General features: G+C 39.2%; 1 protein-coding gene across 2 annotated transcripts in view; it reads right to left on the bottom strand.

The window, feature by feature from the left end:
* Positions 1-13,868, bottom strand: part of TRPC4 (transient receptor potential cation channel subfamily C member 4) — a 162,983-nt gene that overhangs the window by 97,592 nt on the left and 51,523 nt on the right. The gene's annotated exons all lie outside the window — the stretch shown is intronic.

Here is a 13,868-nt window from a genome sequence, read left to right as displayed (position 1 = left end):
GTATGCTCATACACAGTTGCTGCTGCTCAGTAGACTACAGAGCACTTTTACTTACACCTTTTAAGCTTGATTGTGGTAGTGAGATTGGTTCAGTTGCCCATCTAAGGTACCTAGGCCTCTTTGAGATGCACTAGTTATCTCATCTGCACTCCAGCATGGCTTCAGTCTTTCACAACGCCTGTGCACCTTTGGTACCTCCATGCAAATGTCTCTGATATCCTGCACAACCCAGGCGTCACTCAATGCTTGTGTGCGGACAACTAAATACAGCCCTCCTTATCTGTTTCTTTAGCTTGGGCAGAAAGAACATGTTAGAGTCACTGAAATACCCTGACTTATCTGTGGCAGGCACAGATTGCACAGTTCAGTGGTGAGCTTTCCTACTAAGATTTTGATCCAACCTCATATGCTATTAGAAAAAAATTCATATAAAATGCTTTTCCAACCAGCCCTTACTAACATATAAATTAGAATTCAGAGTTTAAAAGGGAAAACAAAATCCATATGAGATCAATTCCCAAGGACCGGTAGATAATAATCATGGTTTTGATTCTGAACTATTCAGTTCTAAACTAGAATTAATACTGAAACACTGCAACTATAAAACAACTCTGAAGTCTTACATATAATAAAGCCTTTAATGCCTCTGCTTTTACTCTGTATACTTTGTGCATACTTCGCAAAAATAATTCCTTTTAACAGGATGATTTTCTCCTGGCTCTATCTTCTACCTGGAAAAAAAAAAAGAAAAAAAAAAAAAGGAAAAGAGGGAAGAGTGAAGAGAATAATTTGGCTTAAAAGAACAGGGTACACAAAAAATATTTCTTTCTGCAGTTCAGTTAGAGTTTGAACAGCTTATTAGTCAAAGAACTGTAGTTTCTTGTCATTTTCTCAGCTGACAATGCAAGTTGAAGTAAAGCACTGCCTTTTCCTCCATTTTCTTCAGGCATTAAAAAAAAGAAAATCTCTGTTGAGATCCTAATTTGGAAAAGATAATATGTATTTTTGTCACTGTAAGGTTCTGATTCATCAAAAATTTCACTAAACACTGTGAGGAACATAGTAATGCATCTGTTCCAGTCTCCTTATGCAGTGTGATGAGATGTAAGTACAAAGGCTGTTACTAAGTTGTTTTCTTTGTTTTCCAGAGAAGATCAATAGGGCTTGAGGCAGGCAGAAGACAGGAAAGGAGACACATTACGAAGAATTCCCCTCCAGATCCATATAGAGGAGCTGAGCAATTGCAATGCTTTGCAAGATGTTTCCCAGTTCTCCTTCCAAGATGGTATTGGTCTGCAGTCTGGGCTACTAGAAGTTGCACAGCCTGTGGATTATGTTCTGTTAATCTCACTTTTAGTAGAATAAAGTACATATCCATTGCACAGTTTTGTACCCTTGGAATAGAGTTATCACATTCTTATTCTTAATGCACTGTATTTTACCAATTTGTTTTTCATTCTTGTTTTTCCAAATTGCAAGTTCAATTCAAGAAGAAAAAAGTGTCATGTATGTTCAACTCCAAATTAACAGACTTAAATGTAGATGTTCACAAGTAGGTGTTTACAAGAAAGGTAGGTTGCTATATTCCCATTACAGCCATGGAGATTTAGGGCTCCATTCCACTGTTCACAAATCGTCATCTGGTGCTGGATGCTGAAGGGCTTCCTGCCTGACTCCAGCTGCCACCTCAGAATGACTTAGGTTTCACAAGGGGTCTATTTCATATCTGTCAGGCAGATGTTGGGTTAATCCACAACAATGTACAACCATTATTCAGTTTCTTAATATCTACAAAGAGTTCCTCAAGACCCCTGGAAAAAAATGAGTGACTGCAACTGGGAGGTTATGGCTAAAAGCTCCTCCCTCTTGAAAGCACAGGAATGAATAAATGGATCATTGTCTCCCCGTTTCCTGGCAGTTAAACCAGCAATTGACTTGGATCAATGAAACTGGGCATCACAGAGATGCTTATGGTAGAAGAAAAGTACAGCGATTTACAGATGGGATCTATTATGATCTCATTAGGATGATTTTGGGGTTTTTTGTTTGTTTTTGAGTCTGGGGAAGGTCTATTATTGCTTTATTGTAAGCCCGAAAGAAAACACTTGCAGGAACCTCTTGTATTTAGCTCTTCATGATTCTTGAATGGGGAAAATTAGATCTAAGCTTAGTTTATGTGTTTCAGAAGAGATACATTAAACACACATTGTCATTCTTCTTAACAGCTGTCCTCTGCTAGTCTTTCTCTCTTGCCTGTATCACTTCCTGAAAATAATCAGCTGTAAATAAAGCTTTGTCATAACTAAAAATATATGTTTACATACAATTAGAAAGTAGAGACTGATTGCTCATACAGTGCACTCCTGGAAGATGATATGTACATCAAAGATATGGTTTATGGGTGTTTACAAAAATAACACCTTTATTTTGATTTTACGTACAGGTAGATAGTGTTGCGTGACAACTGATACTGTGCTGTCACACGTAAATGTATGCATATCGCAGATTTACATAGAATCATAGAATCATTTAGGTTGGAAAAGACCTTCAAGACCATCAAGTCCAACCGTTAACCTAGCACTGCCAAGTCCGCCACTAAACCACGTCCCTAGGCATCACGTCTACACATCTTTTAAATACCTCTAGGGATGGGGACTCAACCAGTTCCCTGCGCAGCCTGTTCCAGTGCCTGACTACATTTCAGTGAAGAAATTTTTCCTAATATTCCATCTAAACCTCCTCTGGCACAAGTTTCCTCTTGTCCAATCGCTTCTTACTTGGGAGAAGTGACCGACCCCCACCTCGCTACAACCTCCTTTCAGGTAGTTGTAGAGAGCAATAAGGTCTCCTCTGAGCCTCCTTTTCTGCAGACTAAACAGCCTCAGTTCCCTCAGCCGCTCCTCATAGGACTTGTTCTCTAGACCCTTCACTAGCATCATTACTCTTCTTTGGACATGCTCCAGCACCTCAATGTCTTTCTTGTAGTGAGGGGCCGAAAACTGAACACAAGAGCTGTAAGAGCTAGGAGTACCCAGCAGCAGTAAGGAAGTCTCCATTTGCTTTGAGTTCTTCTGCAGAAACAAGAGCCTAAAGAAACAAGAGGTCCAGTACACTAGACCAGTGTGAGGGGAATTAAAGAAAACATAAAATTCATGGTGCAAAACTTAGCAAAAGCAGAATTATAGTTTCCACACAGTCGACACACCTGACATAGAATAATAATACTTCAGAGAAGAGATAAAGACAAAATTATTTCCCCTGAAAATAGGAATATAACCACCCTTCAGAAACGCCTTACAACCAGAAGCCAATAGCCACCGTGTGACAGATTGTACCTGAGGTATCCAAGTATTGACACTCATGGGGCTCAAATCTGTATCCTGGAGCCATTCTTTAGGTCTTGTGTCTCTTTATTTTAATTGAGGGGAATTAGGGAGTGGGAAAGAAGTTCAAGAAAAAGAGAGGAACTGATCTTCAATATTCATTCTGCTTTTGTCTGTCATCCCCATAATCCTGACTGGTTATATTTAAGATGTGCCATAACTAATTCAATATATTCAACATTTAGAGGAACCCTCTCTGACTTGACGAAGAACATATAATAGACTTGGTACAGCAAAATAAATTAATTTGATCAGTTTGGAGAAATATCACAATATCCTCTTTCTATATAATCTGTGGGTTGGTTTGTATTTTTGAGAGGAAAAACAAGCTACTACAACTGGCTTTGCAAGATATTTGATGATTCCTCTGACCCAACTGATAGCACTGAAAATTACTACTGCTTTAAGAAGTAATAGTACATTGCTCAGTATTCTGATCTACTTACTAATCCATGCTCTACTAATCCAGGTAAGGGACTTAGTTATAGCACTTAAAATAAAAGAGCTAAAACTTAGTAACATCAAGCTGTGTAAGGATGAAACTTACTCTTTAAAACACTTTGTATGAAGAGATTATATAAGATACTATGTCTCTGGAACACCTGAATAACTAGGCCCCAACATGCACAGAATATTTTGAAATTGTGGTGACTAACTGTAAACCCAGCTGTGAAAAGTTTTAGGATTAAGATTTATGCTAGAAAAAAAGCCTCTCAGGTTGCAAAATGAAGAGGTATTCACTTCAAAATAATTTTTACTAGATAATTATGTCATAGCTGAAAATATATCTGTTTTGAAAGTGCATGTTTCTTCAAATACAGTTAAAAACCAATAAAATACTTAGCTTAACTTTTCCACAACTAGAAAAAATGAGCATGAAACAGGGTCAGATAGTTGGGTGATGAAGGGATTGAGAGCAGCCCTGTGGAGAAGGACCTGGGGGGGCTGATGGATGAAAAACTGGCCATAAGGCAGCAATGTGCATTTGCAGCTCAGAAAGCCAACCACACCCTGGGCTGCACAAAAAGAAGAGTGGCCAGCAGGTTGAGGGAGGTGATTCTCCCCGCCGCTAGTCTGCTCTGGTGAGACTCCAGCTGGAGTACTACAGTCAGCTCTGGGGTCCCCAGCACAAGAAAGGCATGCACCTTTTGGAGAGGGTCCAGAGGAGGGCCATGAAAATGATCAGAGGGCTGGAACACCTCTCCTGTGAGGAAAGGCTGAGAGAGTTGGGGTTGCTCAGCCTGGAGAAGAGAAGGCTCTGGGGAGATCTTATCGTGGTCGCTCATTGTACAGAGGGGGTTTATGAGAAAGACGGAGAGAGACTTTTTACCAAGGCCTGTAGTGACAGGACAAGGGACAACTGTTTTAAACTGGAAGAGGGTAGGTTTACATTGGACAGAAGGAAGACATTTTTTACAACGAGGGTGGTGAGAGACTGGAACAGGTTGCCTAGAGAACTTGTGGATGCCCCATCCCTGGAAGTGTTCAAGGTTAGGTTGGATGGGGCTTTGTGCAACGTGGTCTAGTGAAAGATGTCGCTGCCCATGGCAGGGGGTTGGACTAAATGATCTTTAAAGGTCCCTTCTGACCCAAACCATTCCATGATTCTATGTTCTCTTTATGATTTTCTTTATCAGTATTTGCATATGCGCTGTTCATCAGCAAGTTAGCTGTAGAAATGATAGAACAAATATTAAAAAAAAATTGAATAATTTTATATACATATAGTATAAAAAATATTCAATGACTTTCATGCCATTAGTCTGACCACGTTATATACTATCTATTTAAGATACACTTTAAGAACTTCAAGGATGTCTTTGAAAATACAATACTAAATCTACAAAACATTGCAACTTGGCATTGGTAAAATTTTTAGCTATAATCTAACTAATTATAACACATGGAATATAATGTATCTATTGACACCTAGAGTCAAGCCATTTGCAATGACAGGAAACCTGACAGAATGCTTTAGTGCTTCTCCAATGGCATGAAGTGTGTCCAAATGGGGCAGAGAGACAACCTCCTGTGGAAGATTCATCTCACTTAATTTTAGGAGCACAGCTGATTTATTTAAACATTGACATTTATCATCGTATTTTCACATTGTCTAGGCTATCTCACCCCACCTTCCACTGTTTCTACAGAAGGGCACAGGTTTCCTTGGCAGGTCCCATGTCACACCTGCCAGCTCTGAGAAAATGCAAGCCCTGTGCCAGTGTCCTGGGCATCACAAATGTCCCAAACACCCAGATTCTGCTTTAGCAACTGACTCCTGCCCTCAGAGTTTACAGCTGAGAGTAAGGCACTTCTTAAGTGTAATTCGTCTGGCTTGTTTTAGACAGCTACATTAGGATGAGAAAAGTCATACCCTTCTGTTAACATGGTTAAAAATTAATTTGGTTTTAATTTCCCTTTCAAGGACCTCCTCAGCTTGATTTATGGCTACTCTCACATTATTGGACTTTGTGACCTCTAAAACCTAGCTTACTGTATTGATCAGTCCTTTCTCCCTTGTTTGTAGGCTCCCAGTTACTCCTAATTCCCTTTCTAAACTGAAGACTCAGTCAATTAAGTTTAGAATCCTTTTCCATACACTTAAAAAAATCTTTTTGGAAGCAAAAGTCGCAATTGCATTTTGTGCTAAAAAAGGTCTAAGACGCATTTGCATTAACCTTTATTCCAAATTAAATTTGCGTTGGATTTTAGATGAAAGTAAGCAAACCAGTGTCAGAGAGCACACTGAGGTTCAGAAAGCTTAGATTTTCATATACACTGGTAATTACAAACAGTGAATAGGCTCTGCAATACAGCCAGTTTTTCAGCAGTTCAGCAGTATTTCCAGCAGAAAAATTTCCATTTATCAGAAAATTTCCACAGACCTGGAATAGCCAGTAGCTTAGAGCTCAGAATAGTCACTTGAAAAGGGGGAATCTTAGTTAAATCTTTTCTCTGGAAGGTCTGGTGTTGGATTTTCCAGCATCTTTCCCTCTCTCAGAAATCCAGCATTAAGAGAAAAAAAAAAAAAAAGAAAGAACTATGATGCTTGAAGACAAGATATTGACTAAGATAGTCAGCTTTCATTGGCCTACAGCAGCTGTACCCACCAAAGCGCACGCGCATACACACACACACACACTATATATATATAAATAGTGCTTCCTGCCCTCTGCAGATGTCAGGGAAATATCATCAGCACCCAAGCAGGAGAAATATATAAAAGAAAACCATAATACTTTGTCAGACAATTGATTCTTATGAGAAAAGATTTCTTTCTTACCAGGCAGTTTCATTTACACCTGCTACAGATCACTATTTCAAATTATATGGGACTGTATTTTTCATACATTTGTTTTTCAGGAAGGAATGACAACAATCTGCCTTCTTTGCAAACCTTTAACATTTCCACTCTATTTATCTATTTGCTGCGCCTAAATATATGATCATATTCTCACTATTTTTCCAGGGGACCCTGACTTGCATTCCCTTGCATGCTGTCTTCTACCCCAAAACACTATCATAGCCAGGTGCGACGGAGAGAGAAGAGTGACCCACTAGCAGGCACTAAGGGCCTCTGTGACAAGCCACTTTTATTGCTGGCCACAGTGCTTACGTATTCTAACCCTTTCAGAGACAAGAGGAGACACCCAATGACAACACATCTCCTTCAGCAGATGGGCAGCTGGATGGACACAGATGTGCTCCATAGTATCCACATGTGCAACTTCCAAAATCCTCATTGACACTACCCTTCTAAAGATACTTTATTTCCATCACTGATTACTAAGTTAGACTTACTATAGCATTATTATACTATAGAGCTTCTTCCATGATGTCACCAAAAGTACACTTCTGATTTTGCTCTTGAGTTTGCTTTTCAGACTATGTGCATGAAAAAAAAGTGAAACTTCATAAGAAGTAATTATGGAAGCACCCTGCTCAGGAAACCAGAACATTTATGACAAGTGAATAACATGCTGATTTCTCTGTGATCTTCTGAAACTATTTTATACGCACTTTTCATGGCAAAGGAAAGTTTCTGACATTTGTTATATTCATGAAAGTATGAAATTTTCTTTCTAAAATAGATCTGTGACATACCAGCTTTAATCTGACACAGAATCCTATTCAGTACACAGTAAAAATGATGTTCAAAGGGAATTTTTGAAAGAAAGACTCTAGCTCTGATAAATCCCAGTCCAAAAGAAGCATGAAGTTCCTTCACTTTCAGTCATCAGGACAGACTGTTTCATTTGAACAAGAACAAAAGAAATGCAGATAAACCTTTGATTTCTGAACCCAGCATCAGTTCAGATACTGGTGTATAACCAAATGTCTAGACAAGTAACTTAAACATGCCTCTAGCACTGAGGTCAACTGGATAGGCTGTGCCCATACTGTTAAACTCTCTTGGTCACAAAACAGGACAGCTGAATGAGAACTGTTTATTTGGAATAATTTGGGGTCCATGTTAACTCCTAAACAGTGCCTGGAAATTGCATAGGAAGACGTTAATTGGCTTGAGCCAACACCATCCAGGGACTGTTCTAACAACTTCAGCTGCAGGTGATGGAGTTCCACTACCCATGCGTGCCTTCCAGCACTGTTTATATTACAATTGTTATTGTAGTACAGCTGGCAATACAGTATATGGGGTCCTCACTTGAAAGCTAACAATAGCAAAAGTAGCAATTTGGATAACACTGAGTCATGAATGCAGGAGATAAACTGAATAGCGCAATATGGTATATGTTCCCCATGATGCTGTTGATTAATTTGGAATAGACTTAAACCTCTTGTTTGTGCTCTGGGTTAAAGTACCATATAAGCCAAGTTGCAGTAAAGCAAAGAACATGACATAGTATACAGCTGTCAGTGGACAATGGGAGGCAGGCTGTCGTGTTTTCTGCTTATATGTGTTCTGGCTTCACAGTCAGCAAGGCAGGACATCAGCTAGAAAAACCAACTTTCAGGGGCCAAGACACAATGGATATATGACAGATTAAATTCTACCAGCATCTTACATTAGCAGCTTAAGAGATTGACTCCCAGGAGAGTGCAAATGCTGACACTGAATGTGATAAACCTTTAATGCAGTGACATGGATTACTTGCTTAGATTTTTTTTTTGTCAATTTTAAGACAGGATAAAATTTCATAGCAATTTTTTGGGTTTAAAGCATAGTGCTTCATATATAGTGTAGGGATGTTCTGTAAATTCACTTAGCCTATGCTGAATGGGAGTAAACTTTCATCTTCTAGGGCTGACATCACATCAGATCTTAGTTGAGAATGACAAGTTCTTCTTGTAACAGTGACCTTTAAGGTCAGGACTGGTATCAGCCTGAGGTTTGAGAAATATCAAAAGATCAGTTTTAGGAGATTATGGAAAAAACACTGTTGAGAGATATTAGAAATTATTAACAGATCATATAGGGGTATGATGATTTGGGGCCAGGCACGCAGCATTGCAAATCTGCATAATTGTTAAAGTCAGAGGTATTCAAGAACTTGCTTCTTCAAATACAGCTAAAACTAAGCCTAATTTCACTTACCTTATGGGTGAAAAATCAGGTAGCTCCCCACATGAAAAAAAATGAGCACCACAAGCTCACAGAATTATCATTAGATAATAATAGCTCTCTAGTACATATTAAATTAGTTCATCTTCACAGTTTTATTTAAACTAGACAGAGGCACTCTTTGGAAAAAGCAACATGCACGGTTACCTCTTGCTGATGGGTAGCAGTACACAAATATCCTTGGGAAAGTGTGGGAACGACCCTGAAGCCTGAACTATTTGTTCTTGCTCAGAGGGGAATACTGAAGTGTTTAAACCTGCTACCAGAGTAAAGGAGAGAAAGACTGCTTTCCACTGACTGACATGAACGTGTTCTTTGAAATGATGAAGCTTGAACGATATCAGCCCAGCCTATATGCAGTAGGCAGCCAGTTTGGGGTGGGAAGGACAGAGAAGGCAATAACACAGATAATGATCTTAATGAGTGACTGCACCATCCAGCTGAGCTGACCTCCCCGTCTCCTTGGCTAGTGTTATTCTCCTGGGTAAATTTAAGGATCTCTCCAAAATAATTTTCAAGAGAAAGTACTTCAGTGTCATCTGGCTACACAGAAGGCCTTCTTCCAGCATTTCCAACAGTAGTGCTAACCTTATGCTCTGTGGATGTGATCCTGCAGCATTCATACAGCACAGCAACATTTCTCAGGAGACATGGGGAGTGGGCTGTCCCCTTCTCATGGAGACGGTGGGTGATCTTTCTCCAAATGAGGAAAGCATGGAAGAAGAAACATGTACATAATTTCTGTTGAGAAATCAAACTATGGTTGGGCAGAAAGGGTCTGACTGTACAAGTTCACTTGAGGAGGAAAGGGGAGGGGAGGCAGAGTAGCTTGGGAAATACAGGCCAGGAGCATTACTTGTGGGAGTTATGCTACAAGTGGCAGTGACTTTTCTACACTTCGGGATATGTTTACATACAGATCCACATGTCTTCCCATGCTTCACATGATGAAGCTCCAGGCAGCATACAGTTTGGCCAGAAAAGGGAGGTTTTGGGCAGACTGCCCAAATACCTTTAGTAAAGGCTTGCTAATAAAAACACTCCAATGTGGGTCCATTTTCAGACGTACAAGCTAAGCCACCCCGAGGATAAATTAAAACCTTTTCTAGTGTTTAGGGCCAATAGAGGGCCAGCTGTGAAGAGATCTATGTACAAACATATATGCTCACGTAAACATTTTAGTACTGGCTGCTGCCCACAGAGTGGTATGTGTATTTTGCGGGGAGCCTCGAAAGAGGATGAACTAAAATAAAACAAAAGCTGGCAAATAACAACCAGTTAGGGGGAACTGTTTAGTCATTGGAATTTATTGGCCTGTTTCCACCCAGATCCTTAATGGTTCTGCCCTCACACTGCTTATTCAGAGACACATGAGTCAGTGCATTTTAATATATTTTACCAAAAGACTTCATAAGAAAATAAAATCACAAAAACTTATTACCTAAGCTTAGCTACCAATAATAACTCAAATAAAAAGAATCAAATCAATCAAATCAAAATTAAATTGATATCAAAGCAAACCAATTAGACTCAATAGTAGACAATGTTCCACAATCTAATTAGTTAGATAACACAAAATGTAGTTATACAAGTCTAGAAAAGAGGGTTATCCATTGGCTATAAACCCCAACAAAAGAATTTGATTGAAATCAATCAAATATATAATTTGGTTAGTTAACTACTTTAACACCAAAACCTAATTACTATCTGGACCAAAGCCTGACAAAAATCATGATAACTTTTTTCTCAGGAAATTCTATTCTTATGTGATGACTAACCCCTTCCTGCCCTTGTAGTAATAAAGACTTCAAAGAATAGAATAGAAAACCGGAAGTATGACAACTCCTATTTACCAGAAGTCATAAAATGACAGCTTCATGTCACTCAGGACCTTTAAATGTATAGCACAGAACATGCCCTAATGAATAGCTTGATGAGGTATTATATAAGGCTGCTTAAATCCAGGGGAACATTTCTTTCCAGAAATCTGCCTGAATGGCCAAATTGTCATTTATGCATATGCCCAAATCACAAATCAGGATTAAAAGTCTCCTGCTAAATGAGAACAAGAGTCAAAAATGTAAATAGTAACAATAAGAGAATTCTCATTGCTAGGAAGTGGTGAAACCAGAAAGCTGTCATGTGGATTCCCTGGTGTACAAAGGCATGTCTGTTACAGTGCTCTATAGATTCCTGACTTAGCAGTAATTATGTGAGCTTGGTAATAGCTGAAATACTTCGAGCACCCTTCAGGAAGTTTGTATTTTCTTCTTTGGGTGGGAAAAGGTCAGAAGAACGTACATCACCATATTACAACACCAAAACTTTAAAACCAGATCACCTAAAAATCTTAACAACAAATCTAGCTCCTCAACACTCACTTATGCGCTGCTTTCTGAAGTATTATGTAAAGTCTTTTCTCCTAAGTAATGACTCCTCTCCCAAACATATAATTATCCTAGCATGTTATTCACAGGAAAAATATATTTGACAGAGATGGAAATAGGAAATAATTGATACAGAAAACCTTCACTGTGGAAAATGCATCTTGTCATGATTTCCAACTGGCAGAGGATTAACTCTGTATTCTTTTAGGCCAGGTTTTCAGTCATCTGGTTTAAAAAGTAATCATTCAGATTTATCTCTGGAACTAGGGAGTAAGCAATTTCATTTTGAAGCATCTGTGGTGTGTTTCCTGCACCTAGAGCCAGAGGGGACAAGTTCATCTAAACACAAACTAGCCTAACTTAGAGCTGCAACCAATTCTTGATTTGAGAATACTTGCTTGGCACGACAATCAAATAAAAGCTGAAGAGAACAGTGAGTGCTATTAAAATTTCAGCAAAATGAAACTTGGTTACCAAGAACTCTTTGAAACATTATTTTAGCTATCAAGAAGCTCAGATGTCTTGAGAGATTCACAGATTTAAGGATTACTATGAATACCTCATCTGAACTCTGTCATAAGGCAGGCCAAGAGAAAATCAGCATTGCTTCCTGGTCCTGAGAAGCCAGAACTGGAAGAGACTTCCTGGGTCACCAAACCCAGCCTCTTCATCACAGGCAGCTCTCTCAGACAGTCTTTCCTTGAATAGATCAGACTCTCTGATGTAGTTGGGGTCCCCCTGCTTCACCCACCTTCCCCTCCACTGCTTCTGTGAGTGGTGGTGGACAGAGCCTCATTTCTCTGTCAAGATAATTTCCTCAATTGTAAACGAGGTTCAGCTGTTGAGGACTGCTGACAGGATTATCCTTCCTCCACAGTATGTGGAGAAAAAGCTGCCCGTTCTTTAGACTTTATTTTGCCAGGCTGCACAAACCTGGGTTCTTTACAGCTCCAGCCTGTTGCTCACACATTGATGCCACCTGAAATGCCCCAGGGTGCCCGACTTGTCACCCAGATGCTGCCCTGAAAGGGCATGGGTCCCCTCCAGCTCTTGTGTCACACCCCAAACCCCGGGTAACCTCAAGCATTCAACAGGTAACAGGTGTCTACAAGTGGGCAACTGAGCTGAATATTCAGTCTCCTTCCATGTTTGCACTATTTCTTTGCCATACACAGCTTTTCTGAGTGATCTGAAGTGTACATGTTACTCCAAGACACACTTCTCGTACAATTGTTTTAGTACTTCTCTATTTCATGCTTAGATATTTTGCTTGATTAAGTTCTAGACCTACGATTGCCTTGTTCAAAGCTGTATCATAATCATCATCTTCAATCTGCTGATAAACCATGTTCTCCTCCTCCTCAGCTGTTTTCAGTCAATAAGCTTGCAGTGTATGGAAAAAAACCCCACAACTTTTTTAAAAAGTTATTCTATAAATGCTTAATCTTTTAATTTGCACTTCTAGATAGATTAAACTTTTGTACTTTGTTCAAGGGCAAAGCAAAATAAACCTCATGATGCATGTACTTAATTCTCCAATGATGCATTTTTTCCAGCCTTTCAGCAATCAGCTTCCTCCCCACTGCTTGAGTTTTACTCAGTTCTCTCTTTAGTTACATGTATCACACAGTTCTCTGCCACTGTTAGTGCTCAGTAAGTCTCTGACTTTGTGACCTCTTGTAGCTATGAATGTCAAATATTCCCTGTGAACTGCATGAACTTCATTCTTGAAAACTTTCTTCTAAATATACCTGCCACTATTTTATTTTATCAGGTAAGATCGGTAGAACATAAATATGAGCCATTGTTTGTTCTTTATTTTATTTTATTTATCAAATTTGCCAGTGAGGCAAAACAGAGGCCATCATCAAGTGGTTAAAATGTGAAGTTTGTAGTGTTTACTGTTTTTTTCAAGTAAATAAAATGACATCCATCTCATACTAGTGAATGTAAGGGATAAATACTGTAGATACTAACCACATTCAGTGGTGCTGTACCTAGATTCAACCTACCTAAATTTAGACAGCTTGCTAAGGTTTTTAAGTTGGAATGTGTTTATCTTGGACTTCTGAAGTTAGTTAGTGCAGAAAGAGAAGGAAAGTCGCTGCAAACAATTCAGTCAAATCTCCATTTCTTTCTTTTGACTGGGTATGATTCTAGGCCTGAATGCCTGCATTTGAAGAAGTTTCTGAATGAAAGATGTTCAGAAAGTTCATTTTGAAAAGGAAAAATTGCAAATAAGAAATTGCATTTGGTCAAAACCAAAGGAAGACAAATATACTAAGGAAGACATGCCCCTACCTTGATTAGGAATATCCCCTGATACTCAGGTGCCTGTCACTACTGCAAATCAGATACAGCAACAACCTAACTGCAGGCTATGGGCCTTGTTTTGGAAAGATTTCCTTTTGCAAGAAACCTCTAATTCCTTTCTAAGTATGAACACATATAGTAGCAGGTGATGGCCTGCACCATGAGTTGTGGCACATGTCCCCTTTCAGATACTGTGCTAAA

This window comes from Nipponia nippon, unplaced genomic scaffold, assembly GCF_047370975.1.
Source record: "Nipponia nippon isolate SJK-2023a ecotype South Korea unplaced genomic scaffold, ASM4737097v1 scaffold_2, whole genome shotgun sequence".
NCBI classification, from domain to species: domain Eukaryota; kingdom Metazoa; phylum Chordata; class Aves; order Pelecaniformes; family Threskiornithidae; genus Nipponia; species Nipponia nippon.
The sequence above is the reverse complement of the archived record's forward strand: the minus strand, read 5'-3'. Positions and strand labels throughout refer to the sequence as shown.